At 47.7% G+C, this 20,820-nt stretch overlaps 1 pseudogene; it reads right to left on the bottom strand.

Annotated features, from left to right (window-relative positions):
* Positions 1-69: 69 nt before the first annotated feature.
* Positions 70-20,820, bottom strand: part of LOC144146653 (uncharacterized) — a 66,586-nt pseudogene continuing 45,835 nt past the window's right edge.

A 20,820-nucleotide genomic window follows, 5' to 3' on the forward strand; every position in this document is an offset into this window, starting at 1 on the left:
CCGTTGAGAGAAGGACAGGGAATTATGATTTATTCAGAAAGCTCCCCCTTAAGGGGCGGAGACGGCTGCTCACAGGGCCACCTTGACCTTAAGGTCTTGGGAGGTTACTAGCACCTGAACTAAGACCTCCGAGCACTGCATGATCTGCTGCCAGGCCTGAGTGTGGGAAGGGGTGGGGTGCGATCCTTGGGGCACTGGCAGAGGGAAATAAAGTGCGTCCACAAGGCACCGCAGCGCGGGCAGTGGGGTGAGGAGACGATTTGGCGGTGGTGTTGGGTATGCGCTTGGAGGATCCGCAATATGCAGTTTTCCTTTTGTGATAGTGTGTTCTGGGAGCTGGGAGAGTCTTGTGGTTCGGTATATGGCAGGGTTTCTAATGTCGGTGTGTCTGTATATGGTGATGTGGAGATGCTATGTTTATGCAGAACAAATGCGGGAGCCCGGGTTCTCCAGCATGTGAATGTGCTGCCTCATTTCCTTGTAAGGAAACGTGGGCCGGAGTCCACAATAGCTCGTCAGGATCGTGAGGGTGTTCCAGGAAGACATGGAGGGCTTGTGAAAGATACGAACCTTAAGTTAGTTAGAGAGGACATTCTGGCTGTAGGAGAGGCTGGTGGTGGGTCGGGGGTGTTGAACTATGGCGAGGGCAAATGTCGGCTTCTTTTGCCCCTGTAGAAGAGCGGATGAGGAGACGCTTGGTGTTCCGTAAGCGCAGTCGTTGGGATTGGGTCACGGTCACATAAATGCTGGGGTGTTGGGTGGGTCGGAGAGGGTGTGGTGATTGGCTCGTGCCACACGGTAGCCTGCGTGGTGGAGAGGAACCATGTCGCGAGGAAGGGGTTTGACAGGAGTACGCGTCGTAAGTGTGGGGGTATATATAGTGGGCAAAGAGCGTGGTAAAGGGGTTCATGCTGAGGCTGGCTATTATGTGGTGTCCGGTGGAGGAGCCAGACAGGTGGAGGATTTGGGAGGAGCGGTGCGCTTTAGAGAGTTCCTGCGTAGAGATTATAGGCGCATAGTTTAAGTCACGCTGTGAAGGGCAGGGAGGTAAGAGCAATGCCTGGCGGTAGCCTTTCCGTGTGAGCCATTCAGTTATGCGTTTTTGGTCGGTGGGAGGGAACTGAACGGGCGTGGTAGGTTAATAGACTGACGAGGAAGCTTTGGAGAAGACATATGCGGTTGGTCTTCCCCATGTCGTGCTGGTGTTTTTCTACAAGGCGGATAAGAGGAGATGTTTAGGCTACGTATTGTTTGATATTATTGCGTGTTATCCGAAGGGAGCGTGCAGAGGTGATATAGATCCCGAGAGTACGGCGATCGTTGTTCGCGGGAGGGGTTTAGTTCACGCAGAGGCAGAGTTTATGTGCGGGGGCTCTTCCGTGTGGCGAGAAGGTGAGTAGCGATGACATGGTTGGAGCGCATTCGAGCATGAGGGTTTGTATGCGTTGGAAGGTAGTAGTGAGACTTGCCTGTGCGGTTTCTTCGATATGGGCATTGCTGCTTAACACCAGGTACGCTTAACACCCGGGCACGCATGACCCCTATGTAGTGAGTGGGCCCTTAGGCTGGCGAGAGAGGCTTGTCGTGATTTCCCCCGCAGCTCGAACGCTCCCGCATGGAGGAGTTGTGCTTTGATACCGATGGCGAACACCTCGGCCGCAAGGAGCGCCACCATCACGATCTCCTATTGACAGTGGCCACCAACCCGGACCCACGGCCTCCTACGATTCCCCGTAACACACAGGTCTTCATAAATCGGGAGCGTTCTGGTTACTTGTGAACTGATGACGTGGTGGCCAGTTGGAGGCACACCTTCATGAAAACGTGACTGGGCAGCAATGCCAGTACAGCAGCTTCCAACGATGTTTCACCTGCGCAAGATCACCATCCGACCCTTTATACGTCTGCTGTGGCCACGCTCGACACAGCGGGGGCCACGCTCGACACAGCGGTCTACCTGGGTCCTTGCTTACGAAGACTAGATCTATCCAAAGGGCCGCATCAAAGAGACTAACCGCATTATGGCGGTTCATCCATGACTACTCCATGTTAAGATATTATTGATGCCCTCATCTTCCCTCCCTCTTCTTTCCTCGATGCGGCCTCGAGCTACCCCTCCCAATAAATTTTCGTTTGTTTTTCTTGCTGCCTTAAGGAACCTACATAGTGATCTCGTCTGCTGAGATAGCGCTGCGGAGGTGACGGATAGTGTGGAGGGGTTTGGCTATGGGGATAACTGCTATGTCAAACAGAGGAGGTGACAAGGCAGCCTCTTGTGGTGGTTATGTGCCGGGGTCTGCGTGGAGGAAGGGGGGACTGTATGGCGCCCAATCGTATGCTTGCCGCAGCGGGTTGATGAAGATGGGAATATAGGAGAACGTATTGGGCCGAGGCCGAGTGAAGTGACTTTTCCTAGTATGGCGGTGTTAGAAATGTTATCGAATGCCTATTGTACATCAAAAAACAACCGACCTACACGTATCAAATGATACGTGTAGGGTGGCTGTGTAAGACATCATGGCGAACCTGCATAAGAACGGCCTGGGTTGGAAGGTGCGGTGTAAATCCCAGCATGTTTGGGTGAAAATGTTCTATTCAACGCAATGGTTTGCTGGGACGTGTATGACAATTTTCAATAATTAGCCGTGACAAGAGATCTGTCAGATTAGATGGACGTGCATGATGTCGAAGGGTTTGATAGGTTTACCGATAAGTGTAACATATGACAGAGTCCAGCTGCTAGGGACCGGTATGATTACGGCGGTGTGTGTTGGGTACGGTGGGGAGGTGGTCGATGGTGCGGTCCTGAAGGGGGTGCAGGTGGTGTATGGGGGAACCCATCGTCTACGGGCACCGTATGGTAGCGGATCATGAAATACGCGGCTTTCACTTCAAAAGTTAAAGAAGCATCGAGTTCCTCATGGTATGGACCAATGCATTCATGCTGCTGAGACACCTGAGGAGCAGAGGGATGTAGAGTTGTTTAAGTGTGCTTCGTGTGTGTTGGGCGGAGGGCAGAATAAAGGAGTGTATCACTTGTTTCTCCCAGCGGCTGGTGTTGTGTTTAGAGTTTTTAGTACTAAGGAGGTCACATCTGATGCTCCGAGTGTGTTAGTAGAGAGCGTTTTATTGAGAGGGTCCCGCAGATGGTTCCATATGGGGCGGACCAGGGTTTGTGTGTGTTGCTGCATGTCGTGCTGAACACGTGCTCGTTTACTTCTGAGGGTTAGCTTGTGCTTCTGCTGCTTGCAACGTTTTTCTAAGCCGCAGTATGCTTCCCATAGGTGCTGCATGCGGGAGTCAACGTATGGAGATTAGCTGGCGGAATCTGTTCAAGAGACTACCGACAGTATACAGGCTCTTAAAGTTTGGTGCGGGTGGCAAGTACTGCTCCAAGCTATTCTGTCATTATGTCGGTATCCGCTGAGCAGGCTGCAGTGATTTTAGGGGCGAATCTCCTCCTGCTCGGGCCCTGTCTTGTCCCTCGTTGCTGCTGTACACGGCACCAGGATAATGATTGTGACAGGATCTCCCTAGGGATTGGCCAACCAAAGAATGGCCGCACAGTTCAAAACGTTCAACGCGTTCGTTGCTATACAACAAGGAGGAGAGGAATAAGAAGAGGTTGTCGTTCGTCGCCTGCGAACTCAAGACACGTACCGGGGGTACGCGACACGAGACGCTCTGCAAAAGGCGACGGCCAAGGTGGCTAAAATGTCACACACCGAATTCGCCAACTTACCCATGGAGATTCTCATCGTCCCAAACAAGCCCTACATAATCACCACAAACATCGACGTCGTCGAGGGGCTTGTCAACAGAGCGGTAGGAAGTCTCAAGCTTTGCGAGCGAGGAGTGGTGGTCTTGACGCGGCAGCGCCCGGTTTCGATCCCACGACTCTCTGGCCGCAACGGGAGGTACGTGGCGCAATTCTCACTGCGCTACAAACCGAGACGCGAGCATGGGTACGAACGCGCCTTATGTCCTTCACTCGTTCAGATGGTGCGCGCGTTCAAGAAGACCTATAACAATGTTTCAAATGTTTCACGGTTTTACCGATAAGCATTTTAGCTTCGCCCCTCTCATCATCAATCACTTCGTGGAGATGGCGGGATATTTTTTCGGCGGTTCAAGGGGCCTGCATCAACGCTCGTAATTGACAGTTGTTCCGATTGAGGGCGGTGCGAGAGGGGCGGTCGGTAAGAAGGCAAGAGCGAGTTCATTAATTTATTTGCCGCTACCTAGTCTGTGAAGAAGTATTAACCAACCAGTCTGCTGTGTGAACCTTATATGGAAAGTTGAGGTCTGGGTGGGTGTCTCTTTGTACGCTGTGTAGCATTTGGTTACGCCAGAATTTGTAGCAATTATCAGTATGAAGAAGAGGACGTTGCACGGGCGGACAGAAAAGAAGAGAAGGAAAACGAGGAACTTCCGGTAGTATTAAGGCAGTATAGTAGAGGAACTTTGGATAGTACTTTATATTGTCAAGCAAATCAGTTTGATGTAATGGGAGTCTTTCTTTACGGCGCCTTTGGACTCCTTTCTTAAACACGTTATTGCCTATGCGGGTAGCAGTTCAGGGTCAGGTTCTGTGTTGAGTTGTAGTTGTTGCGCTAGTTCCCGGAGAAGCCTGCCTTTGCGAGGTGTTCTCGGGCAGCCCCAAGCGAGGCGGGACCTTAAAGTAGACATGAAGACGAAATGCAAGTTGGGTTTATTAGAAGGACTGCTTTGTCCCGATAACAGTGATACCAACATCATCGCAATCTTCAAAGAAATAACGGAGATATTAAAGAAAACGTGTGAAGCTGTCGCGACCCACTAGCCAATTTCCCGCCACTTTTTTATGACGTCACGGAACCTTGTTTGTGCGATTGGCGGCCGCCTAACTGACCTGTCGCGACGACACATGACTGGACGTCTGTAATGGGGCCTCTAGTTCCACATGACCGCATCACTTCAATGCTAACGTGCAGTTAACGCACTGAAAATTATGTTTTATTGTTGGCCCATAACACGTCATTCTTGCTCGTAAAACGTCACTGTGGCGCACAATTTGAAAGTTTTTAAATACTTCTTGCTTTTTTTGTTAAAAAACATCTATTGTGGCTGTAATAGAGCTGAATGAGATACTGAATCCCAGTTCTTTCAAATTGAACAAAGCTGTATTTTATCTTCATGGCTCCTTTAAAGCCACCGCATATTCCTAAAAGGTTCTTACCAGCAAACGTAATGACGTAATGCTTGCTTCAAAAGAAGCAACGCTGGCGTGCGGGTATTTCGGGTGCTGTAGATGTTAAGGAATTTCATTCAGGCCAGGGATGGTTGTGGAGGCAGGATTTCTAGATGAGGTGCTGGATTGGTGATTTGCAGGTATCAGCGGTTGCTACGAGATCCGGGTGGGGGAAGATGGGCAATGTAATTGATGGGCGATATAATGGAGAGCTTTGGATGGTGTTTCCCTCGTGTAGTGCAAGAAGGGATGGGGGACATGAGGAAATAAAGAATGATAGGAAATCCGTGCGATTGTGTTGGAGCCGATGCAGGTTTACTGCGATCTAACATCCCGCTTCTTATAGTTCTTGATCATGGTCAGTACTGGCTGCTAAGGGTACGGATTCTGCTGAGCCATAAATTGGCCATACATTACCTCGCCCACTTCAGGTGCTGATTTAGGGAGTCTTGTTGTTGGTAATTATTATCGGTAATTTTTCCCTGTGTTTGCTGTTTCTATGTTGTGAATACATTTCCGAGTTTGGTGCAAAGTGACGGTATTTCTAGGTGGGGTGGGGTCTAAGTGGTGTTGGTCAGGTGTTTACGTTTACGAGGCAGCGCCACCTGTGCTACATCAGGTAGGGAGATTGGGATTGTGGCTTCGGCTTTCAGAAGGGTGTTTTCTCGGGCGGGCCGCTCGATGTCATGTTCGGTGTGAAGGAGTTGGGAAAGGAGGTTTTGTATTTCTTTAAGCAGGTTTTGAAGACGAATGTGGCAGGAATGAGGTGGTTGGGAGGAATTATGACGGAGTACGGTGTGGGGAGGGCTAAAGGGCATGCCGGCGGAGCTCACCTGGCCGCGGATGACTTGACTGGAGGTGCCGGGTCGCTTTGGTGGTCGATGGTCACCTTGGGGGGTGGTGTTCTGCTGATCTTGACTGTTAGAGAGCATCTGGCTGTACGTGCAAGATGACTTACGAGGCTGAAACCGTGGCGGGTAGTACACAGAGCCCATTACGTGCGAACCTTCGCGCAGGACACAAAGAGGGTAGCACGGATGACCTTCTGGAGTGTTCAAAGTGCAGGAGCAGGAGCACATAGAAAGCGGCTGTGCATTGGAACAGATCATTTTCCGTTTCCCGAAGAGGTTTGCATCTGTACATTGTAGATCTATAACAAATTCAGCAAGGGAGCTTTGTGCCATCAAATAGAGTTTTTGCCGTACTAGGTTTGTTGAGTCCTTTTGCCTCTAGGCTGCGGAGGTCTTCGTGGAATTTGCAGATGCTAACCTGCCAAAGCTTTTTCGTGTCTTCTTCCAAGATATTGTAAATCACCCCGGCGATCGAGTTATCGGAAGAGCACACAAGAGCACCACTTCGTAGCATTGCCGCCAAATTGTGAGAGGGTTTACTTGCACATACTTCTCGCACGATCCTCTAATAGGGGGCTGATCAGCAAGCAGTTTTATGTCTGTTGGATGTGGACTTGATCGACGGTGTTTAGCGGTATGGCCGCTTGGTACATGAAGGCGTCCGCGAAATAAGTTCGGGCACTGAACTCAGATTAAGTGCACCATGTGGGCGCAGTAGGATATGGATGTCCATGTCCGTGTGCCGCACTGGGAGGTTGTCGGGGTAGCGCCGGAGTGCCCGACATTTTTTGGAGAGAGGCATGTCCCCAGGGAGCGGGTGTGCTTGGTGGGGCGTTTGCAGGTCTACTTTTAAGTACTCCTTTAATTAGCAAAACTGGCTGAACAGCGCACACACCGTTTCGCTCGTCATATTTTTATTTCTCTATTGTTTTGTGTACGTTGTGGTCCTTAATTCTTGGGTTGAGTACAAATTCTTGGGTTGAGGTGTAGTAAAGATTGATGATGTTCGTTTCATAGAAATACGGTGCTCATCAGGAACCCTATCACCCGTGCTCCGGTTGATTTGGCAGGAGGCTGTCGGGGCACTGGTGTTGAAGCTCTTGGAGATGGTCGGCATGCTGAACTTGAGGCGTTTCGATTTGGTTAAGGAAAATGAAGACTTTATATACAACTATTTACATTAGGATAACTGAGTACATACCCAGGCGGCACAGAAAGTGTGCCCCAAGACTGGCCCGTCTATGGCCGCTTTCTGGCATGTCCGGCCAGCATCCAGGTTCTGGCAGCCACTGATCATGCGTTGAACGGCCAACATTCGGCAACCAGCGCTTCGGTATTTTTCCGTCCGCCCGTGTCCGGACGCACAACGGCAGCTAACTGGCTGCCAGATATTCAGTTCTCTTACGGCTGCCGATGTTGAGAAAGAGAACGGCCGAAGTACGGCCTTAGGGCATCCGTTTTCTCTTGGGGAAGCGGTAATCGGCCATAGCACGGCAAGCGACCGGCCACAGAATATGCGTATTCTTGCGGCAGTTGGTGTTCGAAAGGAGACCGGCCGGAGCGCGGCCTCCGTGCATTCGTTGTTTCAACGGTGAACCGCGCGTCCGGCGGTGGAATATTCGTTTTCTTCGGGCAACCAGTGTTATGAAGGATACCGGCCGACGTACGGCCCCAGAATATACGTTTTTCATTCGGTTAGCTGTCCTCGGCCGAATTACGGCAAGCGAATGGCCACAGAATATTTGGCAACCGGTGTTCAAGAGGAGACCGGCCTACGTAAGGTATCTGGTTATACGTCATTTTTTCGGCAAACGGCATACAGCCGAACAACGGCACGCGCCTGGGCGCCGAGAATTCATGCACAGACGTGTTTGGAAGGCCGTTTTTTTTCTGGGGGGAGAAAAAGCCGTTAGGGAGCCGAACGACGGGGACGCGTTTTTCATCCGCTCCGTGTTTCTACGTTTTAAATGAACGAACATCGTTTGTCAAACAGTAATGAGTGTTCTCGGTGAACGGGCAAGGTGCAAGGACTCACTGGACATTAGCAGGGAACCTTTTAGGCCATCGAAATGTCATTTATTGCCACAAGAAGACTGTGCCACACCGACGGGTGAGCTAAGCCTCGCCAGTCATCGCCGCTACCACGCCTCTGCCGCCGGCTTCGTCGACGCATCAGCTCGAGGCTATTCGCCCCTCAAGAAATGGAGAGCATTGGAGACATCGACCCGGCAGAGATGTCCGATCCGAGATGGAGATGGTTCACCAAAATAACTGGCCTTCAAGGGCGTCGAGCAAGCGGCCACCACGCAGGAGCTAAACCGCCACCATGTCAAGGACTTCCCCACCAAAGAAAGGCAAGTGCGAGCAAAAGCGCAAGTTATTCTGCTTACAATTAAACTGCGACAAGCAATTTGGCACTATGTTGTTGGTGATAAACGTAGAACAGACTCGCTCGTGCATTGGTAGGATCAACTTCATGCCCTGCACTATGTTACTTCATGGGATTTTACGACTGCCTATTTAGAAAAAAAATTATTTTAAATTTGCGATAATAACAGAGCCTTGTCACTGACGAAGCCTAGCTGTTAATTTAGTTCCGATGTTTGAAGGTGAGCTTAGCTACTCTTGGGATATGACTCATTTGGTTAAACACAATCGCCAGCATCCTAGAAAACACGGATTTTATCAGGATTTTCTTGCTCAACGCAGATTGTTGAGTTCACGCACGGTTTGGGGCTTGCAATAGATAAGCTTAAAGTGGTTGACTGTATATTCTTGGACTGCAAAAAAGCAAATGATGGTGTTCCATATCACCTTCTGCGTAGTACATTTCATCCTATGAACTGAATGAATCGGTTTTTGCATTGTTATTACTATTGGCCCTATAGCTTTGTTCAAAAGTACTGTGTAGTTTACCGGACTATTGCGAATGAACATGATTCCGTATACCTGCAGCTTTATTCGAATTTAATAACATCCTGGTGTGCTGATTCAGAAAAGTTTTGGATGTTAAACAGCGTGTTAACGGCACCTTTACAAGAAAACCTTCATTCAAATTGAATACGTATACCGTAAACTATGCTGCTGTTACAACGGCCGAGGAATATAAATACCTAGGAGTTTATTTAGGGAGTGGTTAGAGGTTAAATAGGCAGGTTCACACCATAAAAGTTACGTCTGCATATGTTTTTGGCTTTCTGAGACGAAATTTCAGTGAACCTCCATCTAACTGAAAAGAACAACCGTATTTCACTCATGTGCGCTCAATCTTGGAGTACGCATGTGTTTTCGTGGATCCCTACACCAAAGAGCTGGTTGATACGCTCGAAAACATACAGAATATGTCAGTGCGATTCGTATTAGGTAATTGGCACGCTCAACTTAGCATGAGAGAAAGTAAAAGTAAACTGAAATGGCAGGACGTGAAAGATCACAGACGAAACCACAGGTTGAACTTTTTTCGTAATATCTATCATTGGAAAACTGGAGTAGAAGGGGAGAAGTATGTCCAAGCGCCATTCTACATATCGCAAAGTGGGACCGCTAGCTTAAAGCAAATTATTAACTTTCCTTTAAAGGTGACGCCTTGAGCGATTCATTTTATTTTACATCAATACTGCAGTGTAATTAACTTCCACGTATTATTGCATTAACTGTTTATATTGACGATTTTCAGCGCGCTTTGTAAAATTATTTTGTTATTTTGTCGCATATTTAATGCTTAGTGTTATGTATCTCCCTTCTGTAATGCATGCAAAGGCAAGCAGGCATCAAATAAATAAATAAATAAATAGAACAATGAATAAATCAATGAATAGAAATAAATAAATAAACTAATACATAAATAAATTAAAAAAAATAAACTTCCAGAGGTGCAAGTTTGCCTCCCACGGGTTGAGAACCCTACGCATTCAACCTTGACGAATGAAATATTTATTGCCCTATTCGTTGCAGTATGCCAGGTTTCCTGTATGCATGCTACCATTGCTATGTTATTGGTCTGAAACAAATTATGTAACTCTAATTTTACGCCTTTCCTTGCGCGAACACAGAGGGATACAACTGCAGCCACCTGAAGCAGGGCGTCATTCGCAACGCGTATAGAATTTTTTGAACGTAGTATGGCATTAGAAGAAAATTAAGTTCTTTTGGACTATTAATTGGTGTGGACGTATACTCATGAAAACAATATTAAAATAGATTGAAAATGAAAGTGCCTGTTTGCTCCTTCTTAGGATCAGCCCTGCGCAAGATCATCAGAAAAGTTGATCGAGTAGAAAATGTCTTTGCAAGAAAAATGGGCAAAAACTGGAGGTACTTTTTTGTGAAGGAGTTATATTATATGCTCCTGAGTGTTTTGTTGAGAACCAAAACGCTTCGTAGAGGCATTCACGCCGGTTTTATATACATCAAAATTGGTCAAGCAACTGTTATAAAAATAGTTTTTGTAGTCATAGCATGAAAGTGTTCCGGAATATTGCCCTAAAAGAAATTGGCTAAAAGCGGTGCAATTTATCTCTCTGAAATTCAACCCACTAAAGTATGCGCCCTCCGCCCCCCCCCCCCTCCTCTTTTCCGGTTTATTATAGGTAAGCCGCCCCACAGAGGATATCAGGACATGGACAATACATCTATTCAAGCTCTACAAAGAACTGAATATTTTCTGTGTTCGGCAGTAAAAGAGGCACAGCAATTAAAGGAACGACAATTTGTGAGCACTGTTTAATAAACGAGTTTTGCTGTCAACTGAGGCTGGTAATTAAGCAAGGCTGCGCTGAAAGCTTGACGGCTGGTGGTTGCGTGCGAGCTCACTTTGATGTGGCTGCATTGGACCCAAAATGCTGGGTTTGTGCTGCTTCTGAACTGCACAAATTAGTCATCTGCTTGCGCGACATGCAGTGACCGGCCTCAGTACAGTTAACGTACTGTGGCTGAACTCCAATGCCCGTAGCACGGCCATATTTCCGGTAGCTTTAGTCCGGCTGGAGTCCGACGACCGCATCTCGGCTGTCCTCCGGCGGCCGTACTTCGGCCGTACACGGGTGGCTTTGGAATGGCCGGAGCCCTACGGCTGGAATCTGGCCGTATGACCGTAAGCCGGTCGACTGGCCGACGGACACTGGCCGTTGGACAGCCATGGGAGTACGGCCGTATACGGCCAAAAGGCCCACATTTGGACATGGGCCGAACATGGCTGCCGGAAAACGGCCGGACAGAAAATCACCGGCCAAAGTACACCGGCCTGTTTTAGGCCGAACAGTCCTGTGCTGCCTGGGTAAGGATTAAAAACTCAACAACTTCAAACTTCCGCTAGACGCAAGCTCCAAGGCGAACACGTCACTCGAGCTTTCCAAATCCGTCTAACTCTGCTATGCTGGGAGCGTACAAAAACCGCTCAAGAAACGACCGCCGGGACTCTGTTCGCGCCGCAGGACCCGCCTAGGTGCCCGGTACCCAGCTGTACCCTAAAATTCTGACGTGATCCTCCAGTATATCTCTCGCTTAGGGGGCTCACAAATCCCAACCCAGCTTCAGCGGTCGTGACTCCTTGTCTCGCCGGGAACAGCCTAGCTGAGAGCTCAGATGAGAACGCTTTCTAACGGACAAGTTAGGCCTGATAACACCTCGGTATTACTTTCCCTCAGGAACGCCCCTCTATCTTTCGTACACGCGTAACGGAGGACCGAAATTCGCGTAGACAGCCATGTGCAGAATATTTAATAACGCGCAACTACCTTCGGGACAAAAGCCCCCACACACACGCCCCCCCCCCCCCCCCCACGGAGGGGGTGAAAAGCGGCGGCTACGCCGTTTTGACTGTTGTGCGCTACAATGGGATCTCGCCGAAAAGCCGCCGCGGCGGGCGGTCAGACGACTATAATTATCCCTCCGTTGTCCGCAACATAACAAATTCTGGGAACTTTGTGGGGCCGTCTGCTTTCTTAAAGCGGGTTATTCCCGCGGCAATCCTCCATCCAGACAACCCGTCTTCCGAACGCGCCGCAGCGAATTGGTGGCCACCACAGCGTAGTGTTGTCAGTGCAATGCCTATAGACCGAGCGGGAAGAAGGGGGGGCGGGCGGAGGGATATCTTTCCTTTTACACGCGCGGCCGGGGCGCCTGGCCGCCGACCTCATGAGTGGACCTTAAAGTTGTGTTGCTGCCAGTGTTTCTGGCTGTTTATTTAGAATGTTTATTTGAGGACTTGCCTGTAGAAATAGAGTAAGATCTTCAGAAGTGCAACCACGCCTCCTTGTCCTACCGTCTGTTTATTTTGTATTCTTTTATTGAGTATTACATTTGGTTTTGTCTGCACGTGTGAACTGAACATGTCTGTGTAAAGAAACACATTATGGCGAAACAAAAAGTAAACGCGGATTACTGCAGAGTAATCACGTTTCTTTATACCATAAGTGACATTCCTAGTTTCTGATTTAATTTGATTCTTTGTACCTCTTTCAAAATCAATCCCCCCCACCATCCGAGGCTGCCGGGTTTTTTCTTTGAGAAAGGTGGGAGCCCTAATTTGAGCGCGGCTGATGTTCGCTTTGTCTGGTATTCCACGCCGGTAGTATGAATTTATGGGGACAGCATTTTGCCCTGTCGTCGGTGAACTAGAATAAGGGCGAGTGCTCTCGATGTAATTCGACGTTTCCGGTCAAGAATGTACACGCGGTAATAAAAATCCTCTAACTGGAAAAACAGAGACATTTTTTTTGCCAATGCTAATCTATCCACGTCACGCCGCTGACAGCTTCTCCACCACTTGCGAAATCTTTGAGTACTTTTGAGAGCACAAGCTCGCTCCAATAAACTTTATTTCTCCAAGAACCGTTGTTGTCCCTGGCTACATGATAATGTGGCGAGAGCTGTAGTATAGCTCTCAAACCTTATGCGGGGCCGTTCCTTTGTTTCAAAGTTTAGCATGGTTGAGGTCAGTGTCAGAATGGTTATTAGTACGGGAAGGTGCTCTTTCAGGCAAGCGAAACAGCACAAAATAGGGACAAATATACACACAAAATTTATATGCACGTGATTCCTTTATATACGCGCATGCAACATTATTTTTTATATAAAACAAATTTCTATACACGTGTTTGTCATTGGCTGTTGGGGACAAGAAAGGTATACCAGCCAAAGGCACAACAACAAGGCCTCCCGCGCTGAATCCGTGGCTAAGGCGTTGTGCTGCTGAGTACCAGGACGCGGTTTCGATTCCTGGCCACAGTGGCCGCTTTTCTGATGGAGGTGGAAAGTGAAATGCCCCTTGTATTCGATATTCCGGGGCAGCCTAATGATCCCCACGGGGTCAGAATTTCTCTGGAGCCCTCCAGTACGGCGAGTCTCATCGCCTGTGTCACCGCACTAAACCTCGCCATCATCATCGTCAATACACTCAAACTTGTGTATTTAAAATGGTATGTATACGTGTTTATATATTAACACGTGTATACAGCGTTCAATAAGTATATAAAGGAGCGTTCTCATAAAAACTGTTTAAAGTTACTGATCGTTGTAGAAGTTTCGTTCAACTTGTCTTGTCACAGATTTTTCGCGCAGTTCCTCAACCCATGAGTTCAGCGTCGTTCCTTCGACGCCATTCTTTCCTCTTTGCGTCTTTGTTATGTCCACAATGGTTAACTAGAGCCTGAAACCTCCCTGGTCAGTCCCGGCATCATGGCGACTTTACAAATTCCGATTACCCCTGGTGCGTATTGTAGCCCAACAGGGCAATATGCTGTATTATAGCTGCTTCTATTCATTCTAAGGTGGACGTCGCGCCTTTTCGTGTAATTTAAAACGTCATTGATATAGACATCTAAAATTTTCAGCTATTAATTCTACAATTTTTTTTGTTGAACTAATCCTCAGTGGTGTTCGGCATCAAGGTTAATTACTATGACCTCTGATTTCTCTCTACTAAAAGGCAGGTCTTGGTAACTGATTTATTCCCCGCGTAAATCCATGAAGCTTTCCATGAAAAAAATGGCTTTCCGCAGGGACCAGTATGTCATCTGCATGTATTAGCCCTTCAATTTGTTGTGCTATCACCTGCCCATCTTTTTGTATATGAGTGGAAGCAAAATTACGGCCCTCCAGCTTATTTTTTATTCTCGTCATTTAGACCATGAACAATGGCTGAAAGCGACGAAATTCTTGCTTCAAACATTTGTGGGTGTGTATAAACCTAGTGTACTACGTGCCGACCTACATAATGGGCATCTGGCTTTCCCGGTATATTTCTCAGAGCAATTTAATCAAGTCAGCTCCTACTCCCTCGTCCTCCGGGATAATACAAGCTGCTCCCCATTTACAGTATCATAAACCGCTTCTATGTCCTAATGGTAAATCAACAGAACAGGTTTCGCACCTTAGCCACACCTATTCATTGTGTTCAGGCGTTGTGCTCTGTGTTGTTGAGCCCATTGACGCGAGTTCGATCCGGGCCGCGGTGGCTCCTTTTCAGGCAGAGCAAGAAAGCAAAAATGGACATGTGTCGATACTTCAGCGCACGTTAAAGATATCCACGTGGTCAAAGATATTCTTCACCCCACCACTACGGTGCACCTCATAACCTAGGCATGGCTCAGGCGTGTTAAACCTCATAATTTGAAGCGCAATCTGTATGCTATTACCTTAACCCTTTCGGCCCTGGTGTCTTTTTTTTAACATGTTACCCTGACTTCTCCTAGCACTTCGAGAACAAAACCAAAACAGCGAGTTTTCTGTGAAATATTTTTTCAAGGATGCCTGTTGTCATTCAATTAAAAGTTTTTGTCAAGCGGAAAAAAGGAAGAAAGAGAATGACATTTCAATGTAGACCAGACTGACGCCAAGGTGACTCGAAGCACCGAAGTCCCACTTGAATAAATGGCTTTAAATGTAAAAATACTTGCTGTAGCAGCTCTATTCCTTCTACGCTGGCTAATTGCTTCTCAAAATTTAAGAAAACAAGCAAGAAACAATTTTTGTCACAAATTCAATTTTTTTGACCTGATGACTTAAATAGATAATATGCCTTTAAATGGCCAATTGCATGAAGCATAAGTTCAATTTTCGCTTTGGAGGATTATAGCGCCCTAAAATCTGGAAAAAACATGCATAAAAAACTTTTTCATTTAACACAAAGAAAACCCGGGGATTTCAACGGTTAAACCCTCTGTTGACCTTAAATTTTACTGCCTGCTTTTTTAACATGTACAACACTGGCTTGACGGTAACTGTTCAACGCAAGCTCTGTTCAGCCTTCTCACCTATGCATTTATAGAAAAACATCATCCATCCGGTTTGCCGCATGTTCGCTGTTATCTTCTAACCTCACCCTATCCCCGTGGCTTGCAGTAGTTTTACCTTAGTCTTTGACCATATATGCATGAGGACCCCAACCGTAACTATTGCGATATTTCAGCGAACCGTACTTTTTTTACTACACAGCTTTTGTGTTGCTACATCCATACCATCAGGTTTTCCCGTTGTGAAATCGCTAATGCGATGCGGGGCGACAGTATATTCCATTCTAAATTTCTCTCGGATACTTTCTTGAAGGTATTCCGTTACCTGCACGTTCTCTCCATCCATTTTATAACAGGTTTTAGATGCAACGCATCTCTTTAACTCGCCTTGTCCCGCGTCGTTGTCGCGGCGTAGTCCGCATCCCTCCCCCATTCTCCTCGCCGCGGCAACTGCGCACTCCGCCGCTCTCAGCGCAGCGCCATCTCTGCGCCAGCGCGGTCAGCGCGCAGCTTGCGCTCGGTTGCGCTCGCTCCCGTCGCCGTGACAGCTGTGTGTTAGCGCGCAGCTTGCGCTCCGTTAAAAATTTACACCATCTTCCCGCGAGGGGAACCATGGGGTAGATGCGACGCATAGGGGGTGAACATGCTGCGTATATAGGATACACAACAACAGCAATTCACACGCTGACATCACTAACATAACGGAAACGCAATGGCAAACCCCGTTGCGTTGCATCTACCCCATGGTTCCTCTCGCGGGAAGATGGTGTAAATTTTTGGTTTTTGTTTGTCTGTAATGCCCGTGCATGGCTCCAAAAACGTTTCCGGCACCCATCGATCTCTCTCTCTAATTTGCGGCATCCATTGCTTCGTTGCAGCCTTTCCGTGTGATGGCAACGGTTGCAGGACCTTCACTTTTTTATGCTTATATGTATCCCACTTATGTCTAGATGTTGCAGTTCCTCCACGCCCTCGTTGCCTGCCCGTGCACTCTAGAAACTTCTTTACACCCACCTAACGACTCAACAATGCCAACTAGCGCCACATGAGGGCGTCGTAGAGTTTACAATAGATGGAAAGAGGGTGGCCGCGACATGTGAACAACACACTTTAGGGTACGCCACTCTACTGGAGGGGGGGAATCCTGCAGAATCGCCTCGGGCGAAGATCGCACTTCGAAGCTGTACCATGACGAGGTTGCTCGCGCTTTCTGACAAAGATTCGATACAGGAATGCATCAGCAATGTGCCATTGACATGGAAGCAGCGAACCACCACATTAAGGATATGTGGTTGCGTCGTGCAGCTCGGGTCATCATCATGATAATAATCATCATCAGCCTATGTACGTCCACTGCAGGGCAAAGGCCTCTATATTATCTCTCCAATTATCCCGGTCCTGTGGTAACTGCGACTAATTTATTCCCGAAAACTTCATTATCTCATCTGCCTATCTAACTTTCTGCCGCCTCTGCGACGCTTGCCTTCTCAAGGGATCTATTCTGTTACCCGTAATCACGGAGCAAGATATACCAGTAATGACCAATGGTTACCTTGCCTTCGCTTTACGTGCTCTGACCATACCAATTTTTTCTTCTTAATTTTTATTATATGCCATTAACACGTCTTTGTCCCCTGACCCACTCGCCCCGCGCCTTGTCCCTTAATGTTACACCTATCGTCTTCCATTCGATTGCTCTCTGATTCGTCCTCAATTCAAGTTGAATTCTTTTAGTGAGCCTCCAATTTTCTGCCCCTAGGTGAGTACCGGTAGGATGCAGCTGTCATGCGCTTTCTTCTTCAGGGACAATAGTAGGCTGCCATTATATTGTTCCGAATGCCTGCCGAATGCACTACGTCCCAATTTTACACTGCTAATTAGCTTGCCTGGTGGTTGGGATCCGGGGTCACTACTTGGCCTATGTAGATATTTCGCTTAATCCTTTCACTGCTTCGCAACCTATCTCAAACGGCAGTGCTCTGCCGAGGTTATTGTGCATTGCTTTATTTGTCTGCATAATATTTTCAGGTCTATTATTCCACTTTGTCGAGTGCAGCAATCATGCTTCGCAATTCTTCCCCCGAGGCACTTAGCAAAGCAATGTTATCACGAAATCATAGGAGACTGAGGTATTCTCCATTCACCTTCACGCCCACCTGTTGCCAAACAATGTTCTGAATACCTGATATAAACAAGCTGTACCTGTTGCCAATCAATGTTGCTAACCCAGCTACCCTCAAAAGCCTGGTACAACTAATTGCATAAAGGTCCCACACTCGCCATTGGCAGCAATGAATTCTACGAAGTCTGAAGCCACCTTGACGTCCGTTGTGTTGGATCTTGCCCGCTGGCACCAGTTGTTACTACGTTGACATCCCACCACTGGCACTGGCACCAGTTAGTACGAAGTTGCCATCTCACCGCTGGAATACCAGTTGTTAAATTCGGGAAGGAGTCCGAGCACCGGGCTGCGCCTCTGACATGTGGGGTAGTGTGGTGAAGAGTGACCGGCAAATGTTGCTGCTTTCGAGATGACGACAAGAGGCCTAAGGCAAACTTAACTGGTTTACTGCTTGGCGAGAAATGAGCCGAAGCTGTACAGGAACAATACCCTTCGGGGCAAGGTTACCGGACAAACATAGAGCAGAGTAACAGCATTGATCCGCTGCTCCCAAACGAACAAACTATTCACTGAGAGGGGCCGTTTTATACAATCGCTGTAACGGCTGCACGGATTTTTCCATTGCTTTTGGCACACGGCGTGAACATAGTCCAAACACACACAACACTCTCTTCAGAGTTCATGAGTGGTCGGCATTAGCGGTGCATGCTGTGTACGAGAAAGGGGAGAGAGTACTGCGCCGTTGCGGCATCCGCGTTCTTCGGGAAGTCGCTGCACGTCTGCAGCTGGCGAAGATTGAATCACGCCTACAGCGAGGAACCCGCGATCCGGCCGTTCTGTGGCATATTGTGATCTGTCCGAGGCAGCTTTGCGCTTGCAACTTGCAGGAAGCGCGAACATGGTGGCTGCGCGCAGAATCCTAGAAAGCCATTCACGTTTCATGTTGACGCTTTGTAAATAAAATTGAAATCAACTTGAACACGCAACCGGTCAGAGCTATGTTGCAAATGCCCTTGAAACTTAATCAGCTTAGCGGATGTGAAACGTCATGGACAGACTAGAGTTCAAGTCCCCAGATGCTCATTTATGCCTTGCGTTGCGTGACCCTATTCTTCCTTTGTGTCAGACATGCTTCTCCGCTTTCCTAGAGGCGTCCTGAATGTTGTCACACATGGGCTGTGCACGTGTTCGTGGCGTTGAGTTGCAGCCCTTTCATTCAAATGCCCATATCTTATGAATGGCCAATTAGACGTCGTCTTTTACTGTGAGCGGTGCGTGTAGAGCTGTGCACGTTCAGTCTTTTTCCGGTGTTTCGTTTCTTTTGGTTGAACGTGAGCGGATGAGTAGCGCTCGTGTTGTTGCCGTACACCACAGTCTGGACGCAGAAGAAAGGAAACACTCCACTAACGACACGGCAACAGGTGGCTATAATTGCAGGCGTCATTGAGAGTTTTCGTCGATTGATTCATGTAGTGGGCACTCTCTAATTGGGGTACACGAACAAAAGCTTTACCCTACGCGAATGAAGGACATGAAACGTAGTGGCAAAGGCCCTATAATGCATTCGCCCCAATCACAAGCGCCAATATGCATTGCACAAAGTACCAATGCAGTGAAAACACCTATTTGCAAAGAAGAAAAGCTTAACTCCCAAGCCGTTGAGTATATTCATTGGCACTTTTTTCTAGCACTACATTTATTCGTTCGGGGCACCATGACAAGTGGACCCTTTTTTATTCACTGTCATATCTCACAACACTTTTGTTTCCCACAAGCCTCCCAACTCCATTCGAGCAACGTATATACCTAAACATCAAGCGTCAAAATAAACGTTTGGCTTTCAAGATAAAAACTTTCTTGTTCAGAATCTAGAGAAAGCTTATTGCTTACCACAACTTTTTATTTTCTTTCAGGGGCGTTCTTGCAGTGAGCAGGAAGTCGACGCATGCGGCATCCTCGCATATACGCCGACACTTGCTTCTTCCGCTGGATTTTTATCGTGTTGAAACACTGCAGGCTTCTGACATCGGTTGTCTTCAAGATGACTCTTTTAATGCATGCTGAACGCTTTTCGCTGATTGCCATAGTAATGGTAATCCTGAATTTAGGCAATTCTATAATCATAAACACGCTACCCGAAATACTGAAAGTTTTAAATGGTCCTCATCTTAACCTACACTTTTTTTGTTTTTCTAGGGAGAAGTTAGCGCACCTTGAGCTTTTGAACATGAAAACCACGGCGGTGTTTCTCTCGTGTGACACACCTTTGAAGGATGTCACGACGCTTCTTGATTGGAATGCTCGTCGCGGCATCGAAAGTGTTGTGATTTCACCCCACACAGTTTGGGAACAAACGCATGCTACTCTGCCAGAAGCCATGTGGGACGATGTGGCCTTATTAACGTGGATCTCAGTGGATGAAACCTTTAAACACCAGCCCTACTTTGAATCCATTGACATACGCCATGGCTTAAGCTTTGTGACCATAGTTGAAAAAAATGGTTCTTTCAGTGTACAAAACATGAACCAAAGGGCATATCAGCGCATTTACCAAGAATCAGAAAAAGTCAGGAATTTTTCTGGAGTATCAAGGCGGGACGTTATAATAGGTTGTGTGGAGCATAGCGTAAAAGCAAACATTGGGAACAGATGTTTAAATCTGAATACCAGCATTTTAGCTCAAGCCCTTCAGGTTGTAAACGCCAATATCTCTATCGTTGGTGTTCCGGGACATTCCTGGGAAGGTAGCGTTCGCTGCCATGAAGTCCATGTTATTGGTGTCAACATTGCAATCAACGAAGCGCGTTTAGAAGCGCTCCACATCACTGCTTTCACCACCGAAATAGGCGTTTATTACGTGCAGAAAAAAACACGAGAAATCTTTGACATGCAAATTCTCCAGCATTGGGCGTGCTTTGTTTCCCTCTCGATGGCGGCCTGTGTCGGACTGCTCACTCTCGCGGACGTGAGAACCGAAAAAAGGCATTCTCAAAGCGGTATTCCAGACAAGATCATGGCTCTTACTGCTGCATTACTTCTTTTCTCTTCTCCACTAGCCACGAAGCGAACCGCAGCACGTTTTGCGCTTGCAGCTTGGTTTTTGGCATGTTTCTCTTTGGCCGTGTTGTTGCAGAGTCTTTTAATTGCCGGCCTCACATCTGGCTTAGGTTGGGAAGCAGACAATACGCTTGAAAAACTCCATCCAAAGCTGAATTCCGGACATGTGATTCCTTGTACTTTAGCGGGCTCCGCTTTCGACGAAATTTTTGAAAATGCTGGCCGTGATAATAAGCATTACAGCGTCCTAGACGTGATGGCAGCAGCAGCTCAACGGTATGAAAAAATGGCGGGAAGTATGAAAACTAGAGATTCTGTCGCGGGCTG

Source organism: Haemaphysalis longicornis, unplaced genomic scaffold, assembly GCF_048455015.1.
Source record: "Haemaphysalis longicornis isolate Haplotype H1 unplaced genomic scaffold, Haemaphysalis longicornis Haplotype H1 scaffold_7, whole genome shotgun sequence".
NCBI lineage: Eukaryota > Metazoa > Arthropoda > Arachnida > Ixodida > Ixodidae > Haemaphysalis > Haemaphysalis longicornis.